The sequence below is a fragment of the Arachis hypogaea genome, chromosome 11 (assembly GCF_003086295.3).
Source record: "Arachis hypogaea cultivar Tifrunner chromosome 11, arahy.Tifrunner.gnm2.J5K5, whole genome shotgun sequence".
Lineage (NCBI taxonomy): Eukaryota > Viridiplantae > Streptophyta > Magnoliopsida > Fabales > Fabaceae > Arachis > Arachis hypogaea.
Window position 1 is genome coordinate 46369170 of NC_092046.1, and position 15552 is coordinate 46384721.

Below are 15552 nucleotides of genomic sequence, written 5' to 3' on the forward strand. Positions count from 1 at the left end.
TATATATAAGGCTAAGTGAGCTAACAAAGTGAATCATTGATTAGTCTAAGATCTCACCTAACATATACATACTTTATATAAATTAAAATGCTTTACCTAACTACCCAAATTTTTCCCACTTTTGTATTACATGCTCATGTATCAAACTTATTTTGGATTTTTGTCCCATGTGCATTGATTCTTTTTATTTTGTATTGGGGAAATTTTTGTGTCCCCTTATTCAATTACTTAAAAATTTAAATTTTTTATTATTTTTATTATTTTATTATTATTATTATTATTATTATTATTATTATTATTATTATTATTATTATTATTATTATTATTATTATTATATTTTTTTTTTCAATGCACATGGTAATTTAATTATTTTGACTTCACATGAGCATGCTTCCCAAACCTTGAAATAACTTATTCAATTTAATTTTTTTTTTCTATCATCCCATGTTCCCATAAAATTCTCCATACTTAATTTATACACAATATCTATCTTAAGCTTAACCAAGGATTCAACTTGGGATTTTTATTTTGTTTTTCTACTTAAGGCTAGTAATGTGGTTATAAAATAGAAGAAGGGGTAGAAAGGCTCAAGGGGGTTTTGGGATAAGTGAGCAAAAAATAAGTAATGGCCTTTCATTTAGTCTAAAGGGTAGGCTTATTTGGGATAAGTGAGCAAAAATAAGTAATGGCCTCAATCATATGCAAGCATGTAAACACACTAAATAATGGGCATATAGAATGGAACAAAGCAAAGATTGCAATTATAGAGAAGAAAAAACACGAGAATAAAAATTTATGGTTAAATAATGTAACCATATAAATAAGCTCAAAATCTCACAGGTTGTGTGTTCTTAGCTTTTAACTATGTTCCAAATACAACTTCCAAACAAGTTTAACACAAAAATTTTGATTTAAATTAGTAAAATACTATAAAAAAATTTCTTGAAAAAGAAAATATTACTTCAACCAAGTAGTGACTAAATGCATAAAATCAAACAAACATGCAATCAAATATGCAAATGCAACAATGAACAAATAAAGAAAATAGAGTATTGGTGTTGAAAAGAAGGTAACTAACCCCTGGAAGTCGGTATCGACCTCCCCACACTTAAAGATTGCACCATCCTCGGTGCATGCTAAGATGTGCAAGTGGATGGGGGTTGTGGTTTCTCAGCTGGGGCTCTTTTTGTTCCTTTTCTTGCCGGTGGTTTGGGAGTAGCTTTCTCTTTATCCTTCTTGGTGGCCATCCTGAAAAAGAAAAAAGGAAAGTAACTTTTAAAGCTAAGGGTTAGAGCAAGGAAGAGAGCGGGAAAGGTGGTAATCAATGCACAGCAAGGGAGAATGACGTTAACACATGGTCATGACTACATATGAAAAATCATCAATGGAAATATAGCAAGTGCATATGATGACAATTAAATGCAAGGTGTTTATTGGCATGCTGGCAAAGGCATGGGTAGCATAAATCAAGCATTCAATGTCCAAGTTAGATTACCAAGTCTTTCAAACTAACATGTTTGAATAACAATTATATTTAATTAATAAAGTATAAAAAGGGTTTTGTGAAAAGCAAGCATTTAGAGTAGTAGAATAAAAGAAATCTAAAAATAGTGCACAATGCCATACGGGCGTTTTCACAAACACATAGCATGCATGGTAAATAAGTTATTGAATGTATTAAATTGAACATGCAAGCAACCCTTTAAAAAGTAATATATAATTGTCAAACCATTTTAATAATCCACAAAAATATAGAAAATAATGACCCAAATAAATTTCTAACACCAATGAAAATAATGCAATGAATGAAAGTATGCAATTAAATTAAGTAAAATAAAATAAAAGATAAGAAGAACGAGAAGGGAAAGAAGGGAAGAAGAAATAAGTAAGAAAGGAGGGAGGAAAAATTAGGATTGGGGAAGAAAAGATAAGATTTTTGGCGCTGATTTGGATAAGCTGTGCGGCGCAGGCGACGCGGACGCGTGAGTGACGCGGTCGCGTGGTGCGCGATAAGGTAAGGTAACGCGGACGCGTGGGTCACGCGATCACGTGGCCTGATTTGTGCGATTGGCGCGAGTGCAGCCTCGCATTCGCGCAACTCTCTGTTGTAAATGCATATTGCCAAAAATCTGGGTGACGCGATCGCGTGGTTGACGCGATCGTGTGAATGGCCTTTCTTTTAAAAATGACGCGAACGCGTGGTAGGGCTTGTGCTGCTAGCATGGTTCCAGCCCCACTCCATTATAACTTTCTGCCATACACCTCTTTACGTCGATTTCACAGGGCCACACGTTCGCGTGGGTGACGCGGACGCGTGGGAGGCATTTTTCCCACATGACGCGGATGCGTCAGCAACGCGGTCGCGTGGATCAATTTGTGCCAAAGGCACACCTCCAGCCACGCTCTCGCGTGACTCTCTGTTCAATTCTCTTTTCTTCAAAATGCACTGGTGACGCGGACGCGGCAGCGACGCTGCCGCGTTGCGTGCATGTTTTTTTTTAATGCAAAATGCAGAATGCAGTATGCAGATGCTGATGCAGATGTTATGAATAATTCCAGGTTCAATAAAATAAAATAAAACTCAAAAACAAACAAAACTAAATAAGATTGAAAATGGAACGATCATACCACAGTGAGTTGTCTCCCACCTAGAACTTTTAGTTAAAGTCCTTAAGTTGGACATGTGCTGAGCTCCTTGTCATGGCGGCTTGTGCTTGAACTCATCCAGGAATCTCCACCAATGTTTGTAATTCCAATAGCCTCCGGGATCCCAAATTTTGTTTCTACACCCGTCTTCAAGTTGATTATCATGATTCCATCCGGGTGGTTCAGCTTTAGAATTCTCAGTGAAACGTCCAAACAACTTCCTAGACCCATTCAATTGAGCTCTACACCAACCTTTGCGTTTAAACTTAAAGCTTCCAACCATAATGAATCTTGCAGGACAAAATTTACCACCGACCATCTTCCTCTTACTCTTAATGCCACAAAGAGCTCTAAGCTGACCGTCCGTCTCTAGTAGCCCATATTCAAGTGGGAAAGTAAAGGTCAAGGATGAGAATTTTACCCACTTGAATGTTGTGTTGGACGGTAATGGCCTTGGGGGAGGTGTCTCTAATGAACTCGCGAGCTCCACTCCTTTGTGCTCTTCTCTGACAACTTCCACCTCTTTGTAAGCTTCTTCAAATTCAACCTCTTCCTCTTGGTAGCTTTCTTCCAATTCAATCTCCTCTTCACTGCTTTCCAAGGGCATGGGAGGTTGTGCTTCTTCTTCTTGAATCTCCATCTCTTGATCGACCTCTTCAAAGTCCTTAACCATGACATGCTTTGGAGGTTGTACACCCTCCTCAACATCAAATGCAACTGTCTTGGACGGAGGCTCTATGTCTTGACTTTCCCATGGAGGTTCAGCATCTCGCAAGTCTTCAACCACTTTTTCCTTTTCAATAATTATTGCTTTGTCCAGTAGTTTTAATATGAAATCGTACTCATCCTTGATGATTTTCTTTCCATGACAACTCCTTTCAACTATTCTTTCATCTTCAAGGGTCTTTACTACCTTCACCTTTAGGGCCTCCTCTAGCTCCTTATGAAGTATGGATTCGCGAAAATGATCCCTTCTCTCTTGTTCTATGTCAATAGCATCATTGGGATAATGTTGCTCTTGGATTGATGGATGTGGGTGCTCTTCCATGGATGGTGGTGATGGGATGGAGAGATCATTCTGTGGTTGAAAAGGAAGTGCACTAGAGCTTGAGGGTTGATTGTTGAAGGTATTTGGTGGTCCGATTTGGGCGACGAGAGCTTGTATAGTAGAGTTTAGATCGGTAAGTGAAGCTCCATGGAGGTTTGGGGTGGATAGGAGGGTTCATTTGGCTCATAAGGTGGTTGATATGGTGGATACGGGTTAGGGTCATATGGAGGTGAATGGTGGAAAGGGGCTTGTGAGTATGGTGGTTCAAAGCTATGTCGAAGAGGCGGTTCATAAGCATATGGTGGGGCTTGTTGGTAAACTGCAAGGGGGTGGTTGTTGCCATGAGGGTTGATCAAATCCTTGTGGCTCCTCCCATCTTTGATTGTTCCAACCTTGATGCTTGTTCTCATTGTAATTTCCTCTTCCTGCAACATAATTGTAACCAGACTCATAGCCAAAGGGGTGAGAGTTCATAGTAGCAAATAAAAATTAAAAACGAAAATAAAAACAATTTTAAATTAAAAGGTTATTGAAATTTAAATTTTGAAAATTAAATTTTGAATTTTAAATTTGAAATTTGAAATTTGAAATTTGAAATTTGAAATTTGAAATTTGAAACTTGAAAATTTTAAAATTTGAATTTTAAAATTTGAATTTTGAAAGAGTCAACAATATAAGATAAAAATTTGAAAAAGATTTAAATTTTGAAAAAGGTTCGATTTTTTAAAATTTTAAATTTAAAATTTTAAATTTGGATTTTGAATTTTTAAATTTAAATATTGAAATTTGAAATTTGATTTTTGAAATAAGATAAGATATGATTTTTGAAAAAGATTTGAATTTTGAAAATTAAAACTAAGATAAGATAAGATAAAAATTTTAAAATAAAAATCTGAATATTTTTTTTTAATTGCAAATTTCGAAAATTCAATTAAAATAAATAGAAAAGATATTTTTTTGAATTTAATGATGAAAGAGAAAAACAATAAAATGATACTAAACTTAAAATTTTTAGATCAAAACGAAGAAAACAACTAAGAACAACTTGAAGGTCAAGATGAACACGAAGAACAAATTTTTGAAAAATTATTAATAACTAAATAAAAACCAATAACCTCTTAATTTATGAAACAGCAAAAATAAAAACAAAAATAAAAATAAATAAACAAGCAAAAAGCAAATATTTACAATAACCAATAATAAGGCACATGTTTGCAATTCCCTAGTAACGGCGCCATTTTGAAGAGAGAACTTTTGCCTGGTCTAGAAATTCGCAGATAAATCCTCGTTGCAGGTATAGCTTCTAAACCAACAAAAGTCCTTTCTTACAAATGTTTTGGTTGTCACAAGTAATAACCCCCTTTAAAATTGATAACCGAAGTATTTAAACCTTAGGTCATCTTCTCAAGGAACTGCAGGGAGGTGTTCTTATTATTGGTTATGAGTTTTGTAAATTGGGGGTTTTGAAGGTAAGGGACAAGTAATTTAAATGACAAGTAAAATAAATAAATAACTGTAAAATAAACTCTTGGCAAGGTATGAAAATTCGAAAGTCCTATCCTAGTTACTCCTATGAGAATTGAAGTTAATCCCACTTAGTTAACCTTTACGAAAGCAAGGGAAAGTCAAGTGAACTAATTAGTTAGATTCCCAAGTCCTAGCCAACTCCTAAGGAAAGACTAGAGTTAGTGGAATTCCAGTCAATTAGCCGACATAACAATCAATCACGATACTCAAGAGCCTCCAGTTAATCAATTAAAGCCAAGAATATAAAAAGCTAAATAAGAATCAATAATCTGAAATACCTCGATTTATATTAAATAAAGAAAATCCTAACATGAATGGTTCATAAGCCAATTTGGCAATATAAATCAGATACGAATAAAAGCATTAGAGTAAATAGAAATATAAAAGGAGTATTGAACCTGAGAAGAAGTTGAAATAATAAAGTTGAAATAATAAGAAATCCTAATTCCTTTAAGAGGAATCCTAATCCTAAATCCTAAGAGAGAGGAGAGAACCTCTCTCTCTAAATACTACATCTAAATTATTAAAAATGAATAATTGAAGGCATGATTATGAATGGATGTATTTCCCCACTTTATAGCCTCTAATCTGTGTTTTCTGGGCCAAAAACTGGGTCAAAAACAGCCCAGAAATCGCTGGAGAAGAAATCTGCCACGCTGATTTTTGTCACTGCGACGCGTCTGCGTGGAGCATGCGTTCGCGTCTCCTAGCGTCAGGGCAACTATGGAATATTATATATCAAATCGAAGCCCCAGATATTAGCTTTCCAACGCAACTGGAACCGCGTCGTTTGGACCTCTGTAGCTCAAGTTATGACTATTTGAATGCAAAGAGGTCAGGATGGACAGCTTAGCAATTTCTTCAACTTCTTGTATTCCTTCCACTTTTGCATGCTTGCTTTCCATCCTCTGAGCCATTCCTGCCCTGTAATCTCTGAAATCACTTAACACATATATTACGGCATCGAATGATAATAAGAGAAGATTAAACATATCAAAATTACGACCAAAGAAGCATATTTTCAATCATAGCACAAAATCAAGAAGGAAAACGTAAAACATGCGATTAGTATGAATAAGTGGGTAAAGAGTTGATAAAAACCACTCAATTGAGCACAAGATAAACCATAAAATAGTGGTTTATCAATGCTATTTAAGAGAATAAGTGCAAGTTTATATGATGAAATCCATTCAATTTCAACTAAAAATCATCATCAAATATGGATTCATCAACTTCTATCTGGGGACTCTAGCAAAGCTGAGTCACAATTCGGAAGGGTTCGCCCAGTTAAAGTGTCTGTGGCATTTATGTATCCGGTGGTAATACTGGAAAACAAAGTGTTTAGGGTCACGGCCAAGACTCTGAAAGCTGTGTTCAAGAATAAAAAAGAACTAAACTTAGAGGGTCAATAATATCATCTAGATTCTAAGTTCCTAAAGAGACCAACATTTCTGAGTTCCAATGGATAGTGAGATGCCAAAACTATTCAGAAGCAAAAAGCTACTAGGTCTCGCTCATCTAATTGAAACTGAGCTTCATTGAAAACTTAGAGATTTATTATATCTTACTCTTTTTTTTATCCTACTATGTTTTTAGTTGCTTGGGGACAAGCAACAATTTAAGTTTGGTGTTGTGATGAGCGGATATTTTATACGCTTTTTGGCATCATTTTCATATAGTTTTTAGCATGTTTTGTTTAATTTTCATTACATTTCATAGGTTTTAGTGCAAAAATCACATTTTTGCATTCTACTTTAAGTTTGTGTGTTTTTATGCAATTTCAAGTAATTTCTGGCTGAAATTGAAAAGCTTGAGCAAAAGTCTGATTCAGAGACAGAGAAAGCACTACAGATGTTGTTCAGATCTGACCTCCTTGCACTCGGAAGAGCTTTTTGGGAGCTACAGAAGTCCAAATAGAATGTTCTCTGATTAGAAGGCCCAAAACTGGCGTCCAACGCCAGCCTCCAGCCCCCTTTTAGGCATCCAGCGCCCAAGGGGAAGAGATCAGCATCCAAATGCCCAGAAAGGGCCCCCTAGCCAGTGTTCAACGTTCTAGAGGCCCCCTAGCACGTGGATCTCATCAGAGCTCGTCCCAAACACTCACCAAGTGGGCCCCAGAAGTATACTTGAGCACTAAAAAGATTGTTTTACCCTTATTAGTCATTAGTTTAGTATTTAAGGGAGAAGATCACACTTGTTTAGGATATCTTCTAGCATATTTCGAATTCCATCATTGTATTTCTATCAGTATGAGTTTCTAAACCTCCTAGGTTGAGGGAAGGAGCCCTGCTGAGTTCTATGAATTAATAAAAGTATTATTGTTTCTCTTTAATCCGTGTATGATTTAATTCTAAGATGTATATTCGTTCTTCAACATGATGAATGGGATGATTCATGACAATCAGCTCCATTCTTCATACTAAGACCGCGTGCCCGATAACCACCCGTGTCTACTTGGGTACGTGTGACTACGTGACTGGAAAGCATCGAACCACCAGCTTGATTATACATCTCTCAGATGGCTAATCCACGACTTGGTTGGGGACTTCTCAAGACACCAGTTCAGCCGAGGTATGGGGATATTAGGGTCTCTGTGGTAGAGGCTAGAACCCAAAGGAGCAGCATTCTCTGATCCAGAAGATTCAACCTTGTTTGTGGCATTTTCAGTAGGATCATTAAGGAGAATGAACTGCTAGAGCTTCACCCTCAATTAGGCTGGATGCGCACTAACCCTGGTGTTCAGATCTGGAGGAGTATTGGTGGCTGCTCAAACCAGCGTCAATCACATACAGCCTGCCATTGAAGAAATCATTCACAATTGAAGAAGACAGTAAGACCAGAGTTAATCCAGAAGAACAAAGCAACTCCAAGCCTTAACCATCTTCCTATCCCTAATTATAATTTAATTCACAAAGTATTTTATACACTATTCCTTTTTTGCGTTTAACCAAATTCAAACCAACAACTTCTTGATTTGCCTGACTAAGACCTGCAAGATAACCATAGCTTGCTTCAAGCCACAATCCTCGTGGGATCGACCCTGACTCACTCAGGTATTACTTGGACGACCCAGTGCACTTGCTAGTTCAGCTGTATGAAGCGTGGGGATTCGTGCACCACGTTTTTGGCGCCGTTGCTGGGGATTGTTCGAGTTTGGACAACTAACGGATTGTCTTGTTCCTTAGATCAGGTATTGTCTTTAATTTTGTTAGCTTTTCTTTTTATTTCTTCTGCTTTATTTTCGAAAAAAATTAAAAACTTTTTCAAAAAAAATTTTTCTTTTCTTTGTTTAATCTTTGTTCTTGGTTTGGGTCTTTTTGTCTTTGTTCTTGTTGAGTTTTTCGAAAATTTTGAGTCTTTATTTCTAAAAATTTTTAAAAATAATTTCTTTGTTTAAATCTTGTGTCAATCTTTAAGTTTGGTGTCTTCTTGTGTCTTTTCTTTTGATTTTTCGAAAAATTGTGTTTTGGTTTTCAAAAATTTTAAGTTTGGTGTCTTTTGCATGTTTTTTAGTTCTTTGAATTCTTGGAGTTTTATTCTTGGTGTTCTTCTTGATATTCAAGGTGTTCTTATTTTTCTTTTTGTTTTGATCTTAAAAATTTTAAGTTTGGTGTCTTTTTGGTGTTTGTTTTCGAATTTTCGAAAACTTAGGGTCCTAGATCTAAAAATTTTAAGTTTTGTGTCATTTACTTGTTTTTCTCTTTCTTCATTAAACTTAAAAAAATGAAAAAAATAAAAATCTTTTCCTATCTTCTCATTAATTTTTGAAAATTTCATTAAAAATTCAGATTTAAATTTAAATTTTTATCTTATCTTATCTTAATTTTTAATTTTCAAAATCAAATCTTTTCAAAAATCATATCTTTTCAAAATCTTATCTTATCTTTTTATCTTTCTTTAAAATTAAAAGAATTTAAAATTCAAAAAATCAAAAATCTTATTTTATCTTATTTTTAAATTTTAAAATTCAGATTTCAAATTTCAAAATTTAACCTTTTCAAAGTTCAAATCTTTTTCAAATCTTTATCTTATCTTGTTGACTTTTTGAAAATTCAAAATTTAAAATTTCAAAATTTAAAATTTAAAATTTAATTTTCAAACTTTAAATTTTAAATTCAAATCTTTTCTAATCTTCTATCTTATCTTGTTTTCAAATCTTTCTTAATTAGTTACTTATCTTCTCTCTCTTCTTTTTCAAAACTTCCTAACTAACTCCTCTCTCTTCTAATTTTTGAATTTCTTCTTTTATTCCTCTCTCTTCTTTTTCGAAATTTACTAATTAATTTTCAATTCCTTTTTATCAATTAACTTTTATTTTCGGATTTAATAAAATAAAAATAGAAATATTTTAATTACAATTTACATCTTATTCCTAAATTCTTCTTCTCCTACCTTTTTTCATCATGAACCCAAATGGAAATGAGGAGTTCAGAAGAACTCTGGGGTCCTATACAAACCCCACTATTGACTTCTATGGAAGAAGTATTAGCATACCTCACATCAGAGCAAGTAGCTTTGAATTGAATTATCGATAAATGAATTATGTTTGAGCTTATTTTATTAAGAAAATTATTATATTTTGAATGTAATTTATTCAAGAAAAGAATTATGTTTAAAGTTGATTTAAAGATGAAAATTCTTATGTTTTGGAATTTGATTTAAGTAAACAGATTTGGAGGGGTTTTAGTGGATTTAAAAGAAACTTGAATTTTGATTGACTAATTCCACTTTACGACATTTTAGGAAAAATTTGAAGTATTCTTTGAAATTTTGATTTAGAAAAACTAAAACAATTTTCGAACCCTTTGGAAACACTTCAGATTTTGGTATCAAATTGAAATTGGTTTTTGGTTCAAATGATTTGGTTTTGGTATAAGTAAGTTGGCTTTGAAATTGGGTCGGAATATTTAGATACATGACTTCATTTTGGTTTAAATTCTATTTTATTTATTCAAATCAAGAAGCTAAAGTTTTAAGGTTTTCAATGAAATTAAGGAAATGAGTTAGGTTATTCTCCCCTAAAGTCTTGAGACTCTGCTGAGGAACTTTATGGCCAAATCTTGATTTAGAATAATTTTTGAAATAAGACATTGTGCCTGATTGATTGTGGATATTATCAAGATTGATGAGTTATTGTTCGGTAGGCGTAAGGACCGGGTTCGTCCCGCTTGCGCTGAGTTGTAGGCATAAGGGCCGGGTTCGTTCCGCTTATGCTAAGAGATTTGATATTGATGAGATTGTTGATAAGTCGCTTGCGCCTGGCAAGGACGGTTGGTTAATCCAGCTTGTCGAAGATGCAACGCCGACGTAAGGAATGTTGGTTTAGCCCACTTATGTGTAGATGTGGGGTCGGAGGCAGAGTATCTCGCTCAAATCCTTTCGGATCACAGGACTCTGCCCGACACTATAGCCGTAGGGGGTTCCCGTATCTATATTCGTGATCGATCAAAAGGAAACATTTCCATGGGAATGTGTCAGGTTGGCAATTGAACTGACAATGTGATATCACAGGCAGTAGGATAGAAATTCATCATTTGCAGCTATGTGACATTGTTTGGGTGTGCATATTATAATTGGTTTGCCTACGTGAATACTTACGATAACTGCTAACTGTTATACTTGTTGTGATTGCTCTTGATTGGGCTTGAACTACATTAATTATATTTGTGTTTGATTGGTTGGCTTGTGATGAATTGGTTGATGCTTGAGTTGTTTGGGCTGAGGGCCGTGTTGGATTTGGATGGGCTTGAGGCCGTGATTGGTATGTTTGAGGTCTAGTTCTGTATAAAGTATCGGACTGGTTCAACATAGATTTAATGAACCTATGCTTGGGACAGGATGATCATTTATACAGCTTAGGTAACTTCTTTTAAGGTTGTCTTAGTAAAGTATGAAAAATCAAACTTGTTTAGCATAGACTTAATGAATATATGCTTGGGGCAGGTTGGTCATTCATACAGTCTAGAAAAGATTTTAAGATTTTTATAACAGAGGAAAAAGGTTTCTAAATTTTGGATAATTAGTTGGTTTTTCTTTTGAAAACGGATTTTTAGATGTTAACTCTTTGGTTTTCAAAAAGGCATGAAAGACGAACATTGATCACTACACTTTAAAAATAGTTTTATCTTACGTATCTTATTATAACATTTTTGTAACCCTATAGTGAGAACCAGCGAAGACGATGTTCTCACTCCCGTATAGGTTTTTCCTTTTCAGGATATGGGTGACGAAGTTTCAAACAGGTTATGCGTATTTGTAAAGTTTTAAACAGGCTCCTATTATTAAATTAAATATGTTTAGAGTCATCGTAATACCTAAGCTATCAGAGTGGCGCAGCCGGAAGCATGACATTCTGATAGTGAGCATGTTACATTTTATGGTATCAGAGCAGTCTTTCATGTAGAGCCTGAGGAATGGACTGACTATGCTTCGATTGCATACTCTGAGTGTCTGTCATGCAATAGTCTTGTTCGAATAACGAGAATTAGAGCTTTATGCACATGACGGTCTATTGATTAATGCCATTAGCCTTGCATTGCATAATTCCTGGTATTAAGTTTTGCCGGCTTAAAACTAGTGGATTATGTATATGGAAGCACTAATGGGTTATCATAGACGAGATACGATTAATAGGTAACGCGATTCGTGGGTTTTGGGAACGTTAGAAATTATTTCTCGAGGTTACTCAATTATGTGTCTTGAATTCTGTTGGAGTCATATGACTTGTTCTTTCTTAGCCTATCTTGAAGTTCTTGTTGCCTTTTCTTTTTGAAAGTAGCTTGATTTATCCAACTCTACTCCTCTGTTCATATGCATTCTTGTTTGATCCTAATTTTATATGCCTGTTTGAAATTCTTGGTGTATCTGTCATTCTCTATTTAAACTCTTCTCTTGATTTAGGTATTCTTTGACATGACTTTGAACTTGTTTTGATGCAGTATACTTTTTAAGTTCTTATTCTGAGTTCTTTTTAAAGAAATTGTGATCCAATTTTTCTTTTATTTAACTGTATTTACAACCATCTTTCAAATTTTTATAGAATCGCTTTTGTTTTGATACACATTTCTTTATATAAGCTTTGAAACTTCCTTGTGCAGCTTAAAATTGTTTGTTTCCAATGCATCGCCTATTCTTTTATTGATCCACAGAAATATACTTATTTTAAAAATATAACTTGATTTTCTAACAACTTTGCTACGGTTCTTATGTATATCTTTACTTGATTATGTACTTAGGTATTTTTCAAAATTCTTGAAAGAGAGGATTTTCGCCTTTATTCCAGTTGACCTTCGTTTGAAAAACTTCACCTAAATTATTTTAGTTTGAATTTAGTTAGTATGACACATTATTTATGCATTTGTTATTCTTTTGAAAATATTGGACTCATATCTTTCCTTTTAAGAACGGGCCAATTCGAACTCTTAAGCTTTTCATTTCTATGGATGTCATACTTGATTTTATTTTAATTATTCTTTTACATCTTGTGAGCATTACCATTAATCTCAGTTTCCCTTCTCGTGTGAATCTCATTCTTATCTGAGTCAGCTTGAATTTGTTTCAATCTAGTGCGTCGTTTGTCCTCTTATTTGTCTTTCTTTAGTCAAAGGTTCTTTCTTAAGAACTCACTATTAATTGAGTTGTCTTTCCTTACAAGTTTTGTATTCTTTTGGATCAATTGAAAGCTTGTTTGATGTCTCATACCTCGTGGATCATGTTTAAACTCCCTTGATTTAAGATCCTTTCTCGTATGGCCTGATTTCTTTTTTTTAGTACACCTTAATAATCTTGAATGTTCCTATTTGATGGTGATTTCAAGTGTATTCTTGGAGTTTGATGTAAACTTTTAAAACAAGTTTTGGATTCCTTTCTTAAGAAATTTTAAATCAATTTTTCTCGGTTAATTGCATCCATAGCTATTCTTTAAATTTGACAAAGTTGTTTTGAAGTTGGCATGAACTATTTTAAATGAAGTTTTGAAAAGCTTCCTTATTTAACAGAAACCTGTCTGTTTGCAACACACCACTTATTTCCTTTACCGACTTATAAGCAAATTTTTACCTCGAATTTTCATTTCTAAATAGATTTCAACTTTTTCTTCCATTTTTTCTATAACTTTTATACACGCTTGTTTGAATATAAACCTTGAGAATTTTTTAACAAACATTTGATTTTCTTCCAACCTTGCCACGATTTCACTCTATACCTTTATTTGATTGAGTACCTAAATGTCTTTTAGGATTTTCAGGAAATTGTTTTGGCCTTAACCCAATTGACTTTCCTTTTTCAAACCTTGCCTATTTTGTCTTAAACTTAGAAATTGTTTTGATGCGAGGAAAATTGACTTTCTTCCGAGTCTTATGCCTGCTTTTGGTTAAGTTGTGTACATGACTATCTTTCTAAATATTTGAGTAAATATTTTTGCTCTTAGCCAAACTGGTGTTCATTTTGTTTTAGAACTCTACATAATCTATTTCAACATGAAATCATATTAAAGTAATGCCACATTTATACTTTTGTTATTCTTTTGCAAAATGTTTGTTGAGCACCTTTTCTTTGAGAATATGAAATGGTTTTTGAAAACTTTTGCATTCTTCATGAGCAATGCATTCGAAAGTATTCTTAATCCTACTCTTGAGTCTTGTAAGCCTTGTCTTCGGTCTTGGACATTTTTCTTTTGTAAACCTCATATTTCTTTGACTCAGCTTAATTTTGCTTAAACTACTGTACTGTTTTTCCTTTTATCGTCCCTATCGAACTTCTTTGATTCGTGGGTCATTCTTGAGGTTGCCAAAGTGATTTTCTTTCTGGCACTCTTCATTCCTTGTACATCCTTGATTACTTGTGATCCCAATAAATCTTTTCAAGTTCTCGCGGATATTGTCCTTGTCGCTTGTCCTTCTCCAAGGTCTTGTGTCCTTCTTAATAAACTTGAGAATTATTTTAATGTCACGTGCAACCTTTAGGTATAGTAATATGATGCGTTAGTTCTTTAAGACGGGTTTGTGGATATGGAAGGTGAAGCGGTCTTAGTGCAACATTATGAGAAGTTGTGGGACTTTCGTTTCTCGCAAAAGGAGTTTGCAGGTGTTAGGCTTGTGACCGGTTAGGGGGTTGTAAAGTGTTTGATAAAGTTGGGAAGTTGAAGTTCCAAAGTGGGTATGAGATCTGTGAGCAAACGTTATAACTGTTGTTTTAATACCAGCCTGCTTTGTATCCTTTTCACCACGTTAAACTACCATTTATGAATTATTTTCCTATTTATAATTTAAAGTTTTAGAAATTCGAAAATAATGAGGTTTGGCTATTTAAATTAGAATTTATCCAATTTTACAATTATTGAGTTATTTTCTATATTTAAAATATAAAGTTGGTAGTTATGAATTAATAAGAATTTTATATGATTTGATTTTAGATAATTTATATTTATATAATTTAATACTTTGAGTTTTAAGGATAAAAAAAATTAATTTCATTACCATGTATTTTTAATTAGAGTAATTGATTGAGAATCAGTTAGTATTTTAATACAACAAATAATATTCTAAAGTAATTTTTAGAAATTTAATTTAGATTTTAAATTAATACTCTATGGCCTGATTTTATTAAAATTACCTTACTCTAATTAAACCCAAAACCCCAATTAAAATCCTAATTCTATTAACACACACACACATTTTTCTCTCTTCCTAAGTGAAACCCTAGCCACCCACACTCAGCACAAACACACACACACACACACACACACACCCACCCACACACACACACACACAATACCCACACACACAGGTTCAGCTGAAAGGAACTGCGGCAGGGAGAAGAAGAAGAGAAGAGGGAGACGCGTCGGAGCCGCGGGGCTTCGCCACTACCGTCGCACCATCGTCGGGCCTTGGAGGGAGGCCACGCCTCTGAACCGTCGCTGCCGATCCGCCCAAGAGCTGCGTCGCCGTCACGAGTCCGAACCAAGGTGAGAGAGAGGCTAACGGAAGGGCGTACGCGCGAAAAAGGAGGGTGGCACTGCGAGGAGCGTCACACCATCACTGCTGTTTGTGCCATCGCCATCGCTACTAGTCCACCTTGGAGCCACTGTCAAGCTGAACCACGGAGAGAAAGGGTTCGCGAGTGAGAGAGGGCTGCGGGCCTAGAACCGCCGCGCCCAGTCACGTTCATGAAGCCACCACCATCGTCCAAGCTCGTCACCGCCAGTTACATCGTCACCATCTCTTCCCAGCGTCGCCACTGGTGATGGGTTGCCAAGAAATGCCACTTCCGCTGTTGAGATACACTGTCGGTAAGAGTTTTAAGTTGGTTTTTGTTTCCTTTGAGTTTCCTGG